The sequence below is a fragment of the Mustela erminea genome, chromosome X (assembly GCF_009829155.1).
Source record: "Mustela erminea isolate mMusErm1 chromosome X, mMusErm1.Pri, whole genome shotgun sequence".
NCBI classification, from domain to species: Eukaryota; Metazoa; Chordata; class Mammalia; order Carnivora; family Mustelidae; genus Mustela; species Mustela erminea.
Window position 1 is genome coordinate 58,089,074 of NC_045635.1, and position 12,919 is coordinate 58,101,992.

Genomic DNA, 12,919 nt, shown 5'->3' on the forward strand with positions numbered 1-12,919 from the left:
GGTGGAATTTTAAGGTTTCCAGTTGGCCTTTGTTGGCATGGGTGGAATGGAGCCATGGGTGTTTTTCTGTAGTGTTGCCTGGAGTACAGTGGTTATTGTCTAAAGTTGTCTCTCATGCAAGATTACTCCTTTTCTGGCTCTTTGGCTCAAAGAGGATTTTGTTAGGGTTTTTTGTTTTTTGTTTTTTTTTTTGTTTTTTTTGCTCCTGTTGGTATTTCTGGGCTTCTAGCTTCTTCAGTTCCAGGCCTAGGAGAAGCCTGGGAAAAAAACCTGGAAAACTTATCATTCTGTTATCTTTGGGTTCCAAATTTCCTAGAGAGTTTGCCTTCTTCTCTCCACCTTTCTGAATCTTCTTATATTTGTTTTATTATATAATGTCCAGGATTTTTTGTTGTACTTAATGAGAGGAATAAGGAAGAGTGTGCCTACTTAGGAAACTTAATATCCATTTAATGGTTATAGGATCTATAGTAATCCCCTGTTTTGTTCCTTATACTGGTGACTTGTGTCTATTCTACTTTTTTTTACTTTTGTCAGTCTTGTTAGAGATTTATCAATGTTACTGATTTTTTATAAAGAACCATATTTTTATTTCATCGATTTTTCTCTTTGTCTTCCTGCTTTCAGTTTCATTTATTTCTTCTCTTGTCTTTATTAATTTCTTCCTTCTGATTATTTTGGGTATATTATGCTCTTCTTTGTTTAGTTTCCTGAGGTAGGAATTTAAATTTCTTTGAGACCTTTCCCCTTTTCTTTTTTTTCCCTCTTTTCTAAATGTAAGCATCCAGTGCTATAAATTTCCCTGTTATCACTGCTTTAGTTGCATCCATAAATTTTGATATGTTGTGTTTTTATTTTCATTGAGTTCTGCCTTTTCCCTTTGAGAATTCTCTTTGATTCATGGGTTGTGTAAAGTGTGTTTTTTAAGTTTTCAAGTGTTTGTAGATTGTCCTATTTTCTCTGTGTCACTGATTCCTAGTCTGATTCCCGTTTACTCTGTGAAAATATTTTGCATTCTTTCAATGCTTCTAAATTTGTTGAAGTTTGCTTTTTGACCCAGGATATAACCTGACTTGGTGAATGTTTCGTGGGTGCTTGAAAAAAATGTATTCTTCTGTTGTTGAGAGACTATTACAAAAATGTAAATTAGGCTCTCTTGAATAATTGTAGTGTTTAGTTTTTCAATATTTTGTCTAATTTTCTGTCTAGTAGCTCTAACAATTGCTGTGAGTGGAGTGTTAAAGTCCCTAACTATAATTTTGGATTTGCTTATCTGTCTTTTCAGTTTGGTTTTGGTTCATGTATTTTGAAGCACTGTTGTTTAGTGCATACACATTTAGGATTGCTGTGTCTTTTTGGTGTATCTATACTTTTAACATGTGGTGACCCTATATCTCTCTAATTTTCTTTTCTCTAAAATCTCCTTTATCTCATAATAATGATCGTCATTTTTTGCCCAATGTTAGTGTGATATTATCTTATTCCATCCTTTTGGTTTTTACCTATATCATTGTGTTTGCAGTGAGTTTTTGTTAACAGGATATAATTGGATCATATTTTTTAAATATACTCCCCCAATCACTGTCTTTTAATTGAGGTATTTAGACTACTTATGTTTAAAGTAATTAATATGTTAGGGCTTAAGTATGCCATTTATTTATTTATCTATTTTTGTTTCTTCCCCCTCCTTTTTTTTTTTTTTACTTGCCTTCCTGTGGGTTTCTTACACATTTTTAAGGATCCTATCTTGTTTTATTATGACAATTTTTAGTCTATTACTTAGTTGCTCTAGGTATTTGTGTTTGTGTGTGTATATGTAACTTATCACAGTCTATGCATATCAACAATTTACTGTTTTGAAGAATTGAAATCTTACTACATAGGAACATTTAAATCCTTCCTACTTTTTAAATATAATTGTGTCAAGTATTTTTTCTACATACATTGAGCTCTAAAACAAACACTGTTATAATTTTTACTTCAACCACCAAATACAATTTAGGAAACTCATGACAATTAGAATAGTTTATTACATTATTCCATTGAGCTTTTCTTGGAACTCTGAGCTTTTTTTTTTAAGATTTTATTTATTTATTTGACAGAGAGAGATCACAAGTAGGCAGAGAGGCAGGCAGAGAGAGAGAGAGGAGGAAGCAGACTCCCTGCTGAGCAGAGAGCCCGACCCGGGACTCGATCCCAGGACCCTGAGATCATGACCTGAGCCGAAGACAGCGGCTTAACCCACTGAGCCACCCAGGCGCCCGGAACTCTGAGCTTTTTGTTATCATTTCCTTTTTGTTTAGAGAGCTTCCCTTAGCTATTTTAAAGGACATGTCTTCTAGCAAGAGATTTCTCTAGTTTACCTTTGAGAATCTCCTTAATTTCTTCCTGAATGATAGGTTTGCTGGATGTAGAACCTGTGATTGACAGTTTCTTCTTTTAGTATATGAATAATATTGTACCACTTCCTTCTAACCTCCATGCTTTGAAAGAAGAAATCCTCTAGTCTTCAGATTGATTTTTTATTGGTAATACACTATTTTTCTCTAGTTGCTTTTAAGATAATTTCTATGTCTTTAGTTTTCAATGTTTAATTATGATGTTTATTGGTGTGGGTGTCCTGGGTTTATCTTATTTGATGTTCATTCAGTTCATTGAATCAATAGGTTTATTTCTTTTGCCAAAATGTGGGTAGCTGTCAGCCATTAATTCTTTGAATATGTTTTTGGTTCCACTCTTTCTCCTCTCCCTGGGCCTCCCATGATACTAAATGTTAGCTATCCTGTTACTGTTCCACCAGTCCCTAAGGTTCCTTCTTCACTCTTATCAAGTGTTTTTGTTTATGTGTTGCTCAGATTGAATAAACTCTATTCATCTGTCCTCAAGTTCCTTATTTCTATCTTCTGTGATCTCCTAATACTGAGTGTATTTAGAGAATTTTTAATTTTGGTTATTTTGATTTTTAGTTCTAGAATTTCCATTTCATTTTTTATAACTTCTTTTCTGGGTTTTTCTATTTTCTTACATTTGTTTCAAGGGAATTTATAATCAGTTGTTGAAGCAACTTTATGGTGGCTACTTTAAAACCTGTTTCAGATGATTACAACAATCTTATCTATCTCAGCATTGCATCAGTTGATTTTCTTTTCTTGTTCACATTGTGATTTTCCTGGTTCTTGGTATGATTAGTTATTTTACTGTATCCTTGGATATTATATTAGGAGATTCTCAGTCCTATTTAGACCTTCTACTTTAGCAAGCAGTAAGCTGGTTAGGTGTAGTTTGTCAGTTCTGGCCTACTTTTGTAAGCCATAATTCCAATGACAATTTACTTTTCTAAGTCCTTACAATGCTATTATGGTCTGTTTCATGCCCTAGCACTACTTGAGCTCTGGGGGCAGAAGATACTCCCATGGGCCACCCAGTGTCATAAGGTAGAAAGTCAGGAATACCAGAACTGTGGGCAGAGAGCATTTCCCCTTGCCTATTCTCTGGCTATCCAGTGCTGGTAGGATCTCCACTCCATCTCTACTGGTGTGCCTACAAAGGAAATAATCACCTAACTGGGTTGCCTTCTTCCAGGTAACACAGGCTCTGTATAGGTCTTTGCTACTCTGTTGAGGTAGAGGAATCTTTGAGTCTGGTTCATCTTCTGCCACACATTATAGCACCAAGAGACATTTTGAATAGGAATGGATTTCATATACTAAAAGTACCTAATGTAATGCTAATGTTATATTAGCCTCTGTATGATTTTATCATATTACCACTACTGGATGTTGGTTTCTTATTGATCAATTATATTTCCCTTTTTTTAACTCAATGTCCTTTGCTTTTTGAGACTTAAGAAAGTTGTATAGGTGGCAAAAATGACAGATTTGTCATCAAATAACCTGAGTTCTGCCTTTGACTGTGAGATCCTAAACAAGTGATCTTCTCTTCATTGAGCTTCAGTTTTACTCCTTATAAAATTGACACACTGCCACCCACCCACAGAGCTAATGTGAGAATTAAATTAAAATAATTGTAAATTCACTTTGTGAAATGATATACAAAAATAGACAGCACTTTTCTTACTCATCTATTGTTCCCTATAATCATTTCTGCTTCTGTCATATCTACTTGTACCACCAGTACCCCACTAGATAACCTTAATGCACCAACACTAATACCCTTGTTTTAAAATTCTAATCCTTGAACTGGTACCAGGCTGACTACATAAGAATCACCTAGGGCATGTTTTTGAAATACAGATTCTCTGGTTGACCCCCCATATTTTACTTAGCAGATCTGAGATGAGACCCAGAAATCTGTGTTTTAAAAATTATCTCCAGGGCACCTGGGTGGCTCAGTGGGTTGGGCCGCTGCCTTCGGCTCAGGTCATGATCTCAGGGTCCTGGGATCGAGTCCCGCATCGGGCTCTCTGCTCAGCAGGGAGCCTGCTTCCCTCTCTCTCTCTCTCTGCCTGCCTCTTCATCTACTTGTTATTTCTGTCAAATAAATAAATAAAATCTTTTAAAAAAATAAAATAAAAAATAAAAATAAAAATTATCTCCAAATAGTTTATTAAACACAGACAGATATGGGACCCACTTTGTCTTAAACACTTAGCACCAAACCTTGCACATGACAGACAGTCAGAAAATGGTTGATAAATTAAGGAAATTCTGGAAAAGAGCAATCTATATGTCTAAAAGGATAGAAAGTGGGTTCTTTGGAGGAGGGGAGAAAGGAGATAGAGCATATGAGACCAAAGATGGGGGACAGTTCATGGCTGTTTTCTATAGCACAGTGGATTATTTTGAAGACTCTAACAAATTTTGCCCCATTTGTGCAGTAAATTAAACAACAGGCAATGAGCTTAAATGGTAACAAGAGCAATTTCCATTATATACTAGCCACATGATCTCTTAACATTCTCTCTCACTTCTATGATTCCAGCTACATCATGGGTCTTTAGAAGCAAAGCCTGGTAAATTAAATCAGCAATTATTGCCTTTTAAAATGCTAGTGATTTTAAGGGTTTTCTTTGAAAAGTCTTAGTCAATAGGAGTATAAGACTATGAATAACACCAAAATATTTAGCTGTCTATTGAAAATTCTTTACTGTATCAAATAAAATGGGAACAGATGCAACTAGACCAGAGCTTGGTTAGTAGGTAACAGATTTATTGGACTTGCTCATTTTAAAAATTAAGGTTATAAACAACATATGTTAAAAATCCTATAAAAACTGCTCTGGAAATCATCTTCCTGGAAAGCCAAAATCCCTGCTAATGTTCTGAATTTGCTTTTCAGAACCGAACGATGACATTGTATACATTTGTAGCACTGTTTGAAACAATGCTTCTTTGAAACAGAGCTTACTCTGTGTGGGTGTGCATTCAGTAGCAATCCCAAAGTTTCAAACACCTGGTCTCTTCCCAGAATATAATCCATCTACTCCCTTGAGAAATATAGGTGATGTTGCTATGAGTTACAGTTTTCAGGAAGTTTTCATAAATAGTTCATGATTTTAAAGGAAAAACAAGTCATATGAGAGTGAAATCAACAGATCTTTGGTCTGTCCTGAAGGCTAGAGACTTGAGGAGAATCTCAACTGGCTCTTTTTATTCTTGTTGTCATGTATGCAAGTCTCCTGTTGAATCTCTCTGGTCCACTGTTCTGTCTAATGAAGTCATGTTCTGTGCTCAGGGCAGTAATATCCTCAGAAGCAGATGTCTGCCATAAAGCATGACCTCATTCCTTGGAATACAAGAGCCAGCAGTAGACTGTTGGTGTAATGTGGTGGGGGTGGGGGGAAGGGACTTGTTTAAAAATAGTTTTCTCAAATAATTTGTTCAACTTTTTTTAATAAATTTCTATTAAATGGCAAATCTAGTTGCTGCTGTTGTTGTTGTTGTTGTTGTTGTTGTTGTTGTTGTTGTTCTTGACCTCACTTCTTAATTCCAGAAGGGTCAACCACTAGTCCAGAAGGAACAGAATCCTCATAGAGCACAGTCACTTCCATCCAATTGTTTGTCAAAGACAGAATGACAGATTTGGGTATAAAAGGGTAAAACTTGGGATTTTCCAGATGCTAAATCTAGGCTGTATATTAGACCCTACTGAATCACAGCCTAGATTCCAACAAGCATTTTATAACGGGCCTGGAGCTCAACAGATATAAATTCAAGTACCCAAGGAAAGTTACTGACCCAGATGCTCTTAGCAAATTAGGCAAGTGGGAACATTGCTAGAGAAGGAAAAGATAGGGGGAAAGAGTGGACCAATTAGAAGGATGAAGTTTGAGGCCAATCCATACTTGGTTGGGAAGATGGCTATTCCTGTTCCAGATGTAGGGCAGTTCCTGAGCACTAACTTCTCAAATTATTAGGAATAACCAAAATTCATGACATTCTGCACTCTCTGACATCTTATAACCAGGACTTTTGGTCATAGCCTACATGTCCTAGTGTGCTCCTCACTTTTCTTTGTGTCTATGCAGAAAGTGAGCACCCTAAGAAAAGGTCCGACAAGCTAATTTCCTAAAGAAAAAAGGGAAGTCCTTTCCATAAACAGCATCACAAGGAAATATAATGTACTTACCATCTGAGCTCAGCACCTACAATTTGTAAGTTTAAACACTACATCCCATAAGAAGTTTTTTTCCATTACAGTTGTGCATTAAAAAAATGAAGAAATGCCAATAATGCTATAAATATTAATTGACAATGATAAATACTTAAATTATATTTCCTTCTCCAACTTCCTCATTAGTTGCCTTGGCTGGCAACTAGTAATCCTTCAAAGAATAATTTAAGCCTCATCCCTACCATAAAGCAAATCTTTCCAGAGCAAAATATCCCAGACTTCATTTCTCATGCTCCTTGAGGCCATCCATCTTCTTTCCTGCTTCCAAACCTCATCTTCACCCCTTCTACATCGGCTTCCTCTGGAGGCAATGACATTGGTACTTAAAATGAAAGTACACAGAAAACAGATAAGAGATCAATGGTCTTCTGTAAAGTTAGTGTGGCTGGGAAAACTGTTTAAAAAACTGAGGTCATGTATCAGTTGTCCTTCAAGAAAGTGCTACAAACTAGAAATAGCAGTAAATTTTTTTTAAATGAAGGCTACTGTACATTTTTTTTTTCTGCTGGTAATAAAAACCACCCAATGATATCATAGGAGAGAAAGGAGTTAAGCCCAAATCAAGATATTACAGAACAGATATTTCCCATGTTCTGTTAGCCATTGCAAAGCATAGAAAGGGAAGGAATGTTTCCTGGCTTACTTTACGAAATTGGTATGACCCGGTAACAAACTCTTCCAAAAACAGCATCAAAAAGGAAATTTAAGATGTCTCTTAAAAATCCTAAACTACTAGCAAATCAAATCCTGCAAAATAAAGTATATGTTATACCCAAGTAGGGTTTGTCTTAGGAAAGCGAAGATGGTTCAGTAATAGGAATTCTTAATAACATGTTACATCATCAGCTCAAAGAATGTAAGTTATATGGTCAGCTCAGATTTCATAAAAACTTAACCCCCTTTACTGATAATTTTTAGTAAACCAGGAGTAAAAAGATATTATTTAATATTATAAGAAGTTCTTAGCCTAATAAGTAGCATAGTGCTTAATGATAAATATATCAGAGGCATTCCTGACAAAACCAGTAAAAAGACCAAGTGATCATTGTTTTTTACCAAGATACTCATTATAACTGCTGATGTTTAACATTATTCTTGAAGTTCTAGCCAATGCAATGAGGCAAGAAACTGAAATAGAAGTCACAACTCTTGGGGAATTATAAAAGTTACAGATATGATTCTATAGCTAGAAAACTCAAGACAAATTAATTGAAAGGATAGTTAAATAAGACAGATCACCAAGGTTGGTGAGTCTTACACTGTTTGTTCTCTGTAGTACAAATATAGTACTAAACATCTTTTATTCAGACAACATTTATAAGTTGAATATAATTGAACAACTAACTAAAAAGAAAAACTTTCTGCAGAAGTCAAATCCTTCAAGGCCATTTCAGAATCTTGCTGTGCCTTAGGATCATCATTCTGAACATCAATTCATATTAGATTAAAAGGCTTAGTTAGTTGTTTGCTTGGATTTGGGGTGAATGAAATTCATATGATTATGAAATTTTGCAAAGAAATGAACTTGTAATTTTTGAGTGCTTAGAGAATATCTTAAATATGCTATTTATGTTATCTTTTATAATCCTTACAATTCTGTAAGATTAGTAATAGTTTCTCCATTTTACAGTGAAGGTACACTCAGAGAAATGAAGCCATTTGCTCAATGTCATACCACACTTAGTAAGTGGTGGAGCTGGAACTTGAATTCAATTATGTGGCTTACAATTATGCATCCAATCTCTCTGCAAGGGAAAAGTATTTCCTGGAACAAAGTTCTGCAGAGTACAATGTATAGAAGAGGGCATGAACAATGTGGGTGACAGTACTGAAGATAGAAAAGGCAGGCTAATATTTACCAGGTTGAAAGATAACCTCAGAAATAAGCCAAGTAGGTATACCCTTCTTGGGGAAAAAATAAAATTGGATTGGCTTCTTCCTAAATCCTAAATCAAAATATTGAGCAGCACTTCCATCCTAGGGAAGTAGGATGTAAATGACCAGGGTACACACAAACTGAGCATTAGAAATACCAAGTTCGTTCCATCATGAGAAAAAGCCCCTGTGATTCAGACTGAGTCCCATCTGATTAAAGGGGCAGTACTACATGCACAGTGACACAGCAGCTAGCCATCTTGAAGTATTCAGGAAACCAGCTTAGAGCCATGTTGCAAATGTGTAGTTCTCAATGTATCTTTGGTTTGTGTTTTGGCTGGCCACTTGTGGCTACACTCCTCCCCAGTAAAGGGGGAGCCAGAGGACCACCTAACCACTTTTAGCAAGGCTGACAGAATTGCTTCGGGGAACAACACAAGGCACCTGTGGGTGCCACATCCCATGATGGGGTTCACCTGCCCACAGAAGGATAGTGTATCTCTGAAGATTTATGTCATATCCCAAAAGTAGATTGGTTCTGACTCCTCTTCTCTGAGCAACAAAAAGGTTAAGATGATAAAAATTGTTAGTGTAACCTTTAACATGTTTAATGAGTTAACACATCTCAACTACTAAAGCAATCTACTTAATTCTTGTGCATGAAGTAATTCATGGGCCTAAAGTAATTCCTTGCATTTCCTTAAAATGTCACAATTTCCAAAATTTGATTTTGTTTCCGTTATCTCATTGATCCCCAGAACTGAATATGAATATCCCCAATTTCAAGCCCAAGGGAAGAGGAGAATGGTGCTACCATTAACAGAAATTAAGGAAATGGCACTTAAAGATTGATTTAGAACAGTGGTTCTCAACCTTGGCCACACATTAGAATCACCTGGGGATCTTTAAAGAATTCTCGTGCCCATGCTTAGCTCCAGAACAATTGCATCAGAATCTCCAGGAATTAAGTTTTGGAAGCTACCAGGTGATTTCAATGGATGGCCGGATTTAAGAACCAATAACTTCAAAGATGAGTTTGATCTGAAGTTTATGAGTTCCAGGTAACAGGAGTGCATTCAAATGGCGATGTCATGTAGTAATTGGAGACATGGGTTGTGATTTAGGGACTGGGATTCTCCACAAGGGTTGAAGCCCTGGAAAGAAATATACTTGTGAAAAAGTGTGTGAATAGAGAAAAGGAAGGGCCTGAAGGCTAAACTTTGATATTCCTAGTGTTTTTTTTTAAGATTTTATTTATTTATTTGACAGACAGAGATCACAAGTAGGCAGAGAGGCAGGCAAAGAGAGAGAGGAAGGGAAGCAGGCTCCCTGCCGAGCAGAGAGCCTGATGTGGGGCTCGATCCCAGGACCCTGGGATCATGACCTGAGCCAAAAGCTGAGGCTTTAACCCACTGAGCCACCCAGATGCCCCTGAGATTCCTAGTGTTAAGATTTCTGTAAACCTAGCTTTAAAAAAAAAGGCACATGTTTTCATAATAAGAAAAAATGACTAATAGAAACCTTTGTAGAAGAAACTGTGCATGTATCTAAAAGGATCAATGGGTATGATTTATTTAGACACTAAAAAAACCTTTAGTTAAAGTGCTACAGCAAAGGTTGTTATGCTTTAAGTTGTGTCATTATGCATCCTATGAAGAGGGCTTGAATGCATATCTTGCTAGGTTGGGAAGCATAAACAGTAGAGTTTCTGTAATAGCTGTTTTTTGTTTCATTTAACATTTTCATATATGGTCTAAGTGTGAGCTTCTAGTGAAATCTCTAAGGTCATAGATGACAAACCATTTAATCCACATACTCATTCAAAGCTCTGCAACTTACTATCTGTGTGACCTCTGACAAGTTACTTAACCTCTCCTGTTTCCCCAGCTGTAAAATAATAAAATTGGACATAAACATCTCAGCTAGAAATTCTGTAGCTTAGCTTAACTCAGCTCCTCATTTTGTGTCTACAATGAAAACAACACATAATCAAGTTCTTTAGTTGATTAGAGCAATGTTAGAGAATGACAATTATGGGGTCAAGGACCAGAGAAAGCAATTGTTATACAGAACTACTCACTATACAGAGTTCATTGTAACCACATTGGCCAAAACTGTTTCTGCTAGCCATCTGCTGGATCATAAAAATAGCTTTGTTATACAGAACCATCCTTTATAATTGGATTTAACCTGTACCACAGATTTCTTCAACAATATATTTATAAATCTCTTATATAGCCTTTTAGAGTTGAGGTTCATAAAATTTTCTAGTAAGAAGTCGCCTCGTCCATACCTGTATTCGGCAGAAGGAAAGAGAAATGCAGACAAGTGAAGTGATGCATGCAAGGTCAGACACCAAATAATAAGTCATAGAGCTGTATCTCTGAACAACTAGTCCAGTTCTCTTCTTCCTATACTCAGATCCCAACATGATGAGAAATATAGCCCTTTGAGACTCTGGCTAGACCTATTCTGAAGCTGCTTTGGCAAGCCTGTCAGGTAGGCATGTGGCTTGATAATAATAGTGATGAAAAATAAGTGTGGTGATTATACCTACCATTTACTGAGTACCTATATGTGCCAGGCATGTGCTAAGTACTGTGCATTATCCCATTTAATACTCCTGAAATCCCCTTTGAGATAGATATTATTGTCCCAATTTTCATAAATGAACAAACTGATTTAAAGAAGTGAAGTCATGGGGCACCTGGGTGGCTCAGTGGGTTAAAGCCTCTGCTTTCAGCTCAGGTCACGATCCCAGGGTCCTGGGATCGAGCCCCACATCGGGCTCTCTGCTCACAAAGATCCAGCTTCCTCCTCTCTCTCTCTCTCTCTCTCTCTCTCTCTCTCTCTGCCTGCCTCTCTGCCTACTTGTGATCTCTATGTCAAATAAATTAATAAAATCTTTAAAAAAAATAATAAGTGAAGTCACTTGCCCAAGGTCACAAAGCTGTTGAATGTTAGATCTAGAATTCAAATCCAGTTCTGAAAGAATAACAAATCTCATGCTCTTTCCATAATCTCAGTATTTTCCAAACAGCATAATCCAGAACATTAATTCAACAAGAGACAGGTATTTCTCATAAAAGGTTCTGTGGTCCAATAGCCAAACTATGGAAAGAACCTAGATGCCCATCAACAGATGAATGGATAAAGAAATGTGGTATATATATATATATATATATATAGTGGAATACTATGCAGCCATCAAAAGAAATGAAATCTTGCCATTTGTGATGATGTGGATGGAACTAGAGGATGTTATGCTGAGCGAAAGAAGTCAATCAGAGAAAGACAACTATCATATGATCTCCCTGATATGAGGAAGTTAAGAGGCAATGTGAGGGGCTTGGGGGGTAGGAAAGGAATAAATGAAACAAGATGGGATCAGGAGGGAGACAAACCATAAGAGACTCTTAATCTCACAAAACAAACTCAAGGTTGCTGGGAGGAGGGGGGTAGGGAGAGGGTGGTTGGGTTATGGACACTGGGGAAGGTATGTGCTATGGTGAGTGCTGTGAAGTGTGTAAACCTGGTGATTCACAGACCTGTACCCCTGGGGCTAATAATACATTATATGTTAATTAAAAAATTTTAAATCATTTTTAAAAAGTTTAAAAAAAGGTTCTGTGGTCAAATCAGACTAGGAAATGCTGCATTTCATATTCTATTTTGGAGAGTCACCTTTCCCATTCATATATTAAAAGATCAAGAAGTCTGCAGTGAAGAAATCTGTTTATTTTTCTTTAACCCTGTGTTTCCCAAACTCTTTTTGACCAAGGAATCCTTTCCCTAAGAACAACTATTAACATCACAAAGGACTCCAGTGTTCCATGGAGCAGTGTGAAAAACACTGCCAGAGACCACACAATCCATTCCATTCATCTTTCCAATCTTCTGAAATTGCTGCTCTTAGGCCTGGCTTTTTCATCCTAACCACTAAAGCAACCAAAGACTGGGTGTTGCAAAATATTTCCTTAGTAAGAGCACACACCTGTATTTGGGAGCATCATTGGTAACATGAAGAAACCTATACCTCATGGAACTTTGAGAGATCATTAAGCTTCTGAAATGTCAGCAGTTAGTGGTACTGTTACAGTGTTGCCTGAACCACAGTAATATTTTTTATAATATTTTTGAGTCTTTCCCAAAACAAGCCAGAACTGAGCTAGAAAAATTTCACCCTGATCATAACTTTAAGTCAGGCTTGTGGAGCCAGAAACCCCAGGTATGATCCCCTACTGCAAGGGCTAGAGAGAAATCTTTGGATGAAGGATGCAAGCCTTCTCGTATTGGAAATACTTTAGAGATTGGGATGGGATGGGGTGGGAATCAATATATACAGCCCTACTGTTTCTTGCCTTTCTGTCATGCTTACAGCAGATGTTGGAAATGTAATCTGGGCTCTGAA

The 12,919-nt window shown here is 36.7% G+C and overlaps 1 protein-coding gene across 5 annotated transcripts in view; it reads left to right on the forward strand.

Moving 5' to 3' along the window:
- The window catches only part of EDA (ectodysplasin A), a 477,063-nt gene that overhangs the window by 405,695 nt on the left and 58,449 nt on the right, over positions 1 to 12,919 (forward strand). The gene's annotated exons all lie outside the window — the stretch shown is intronic.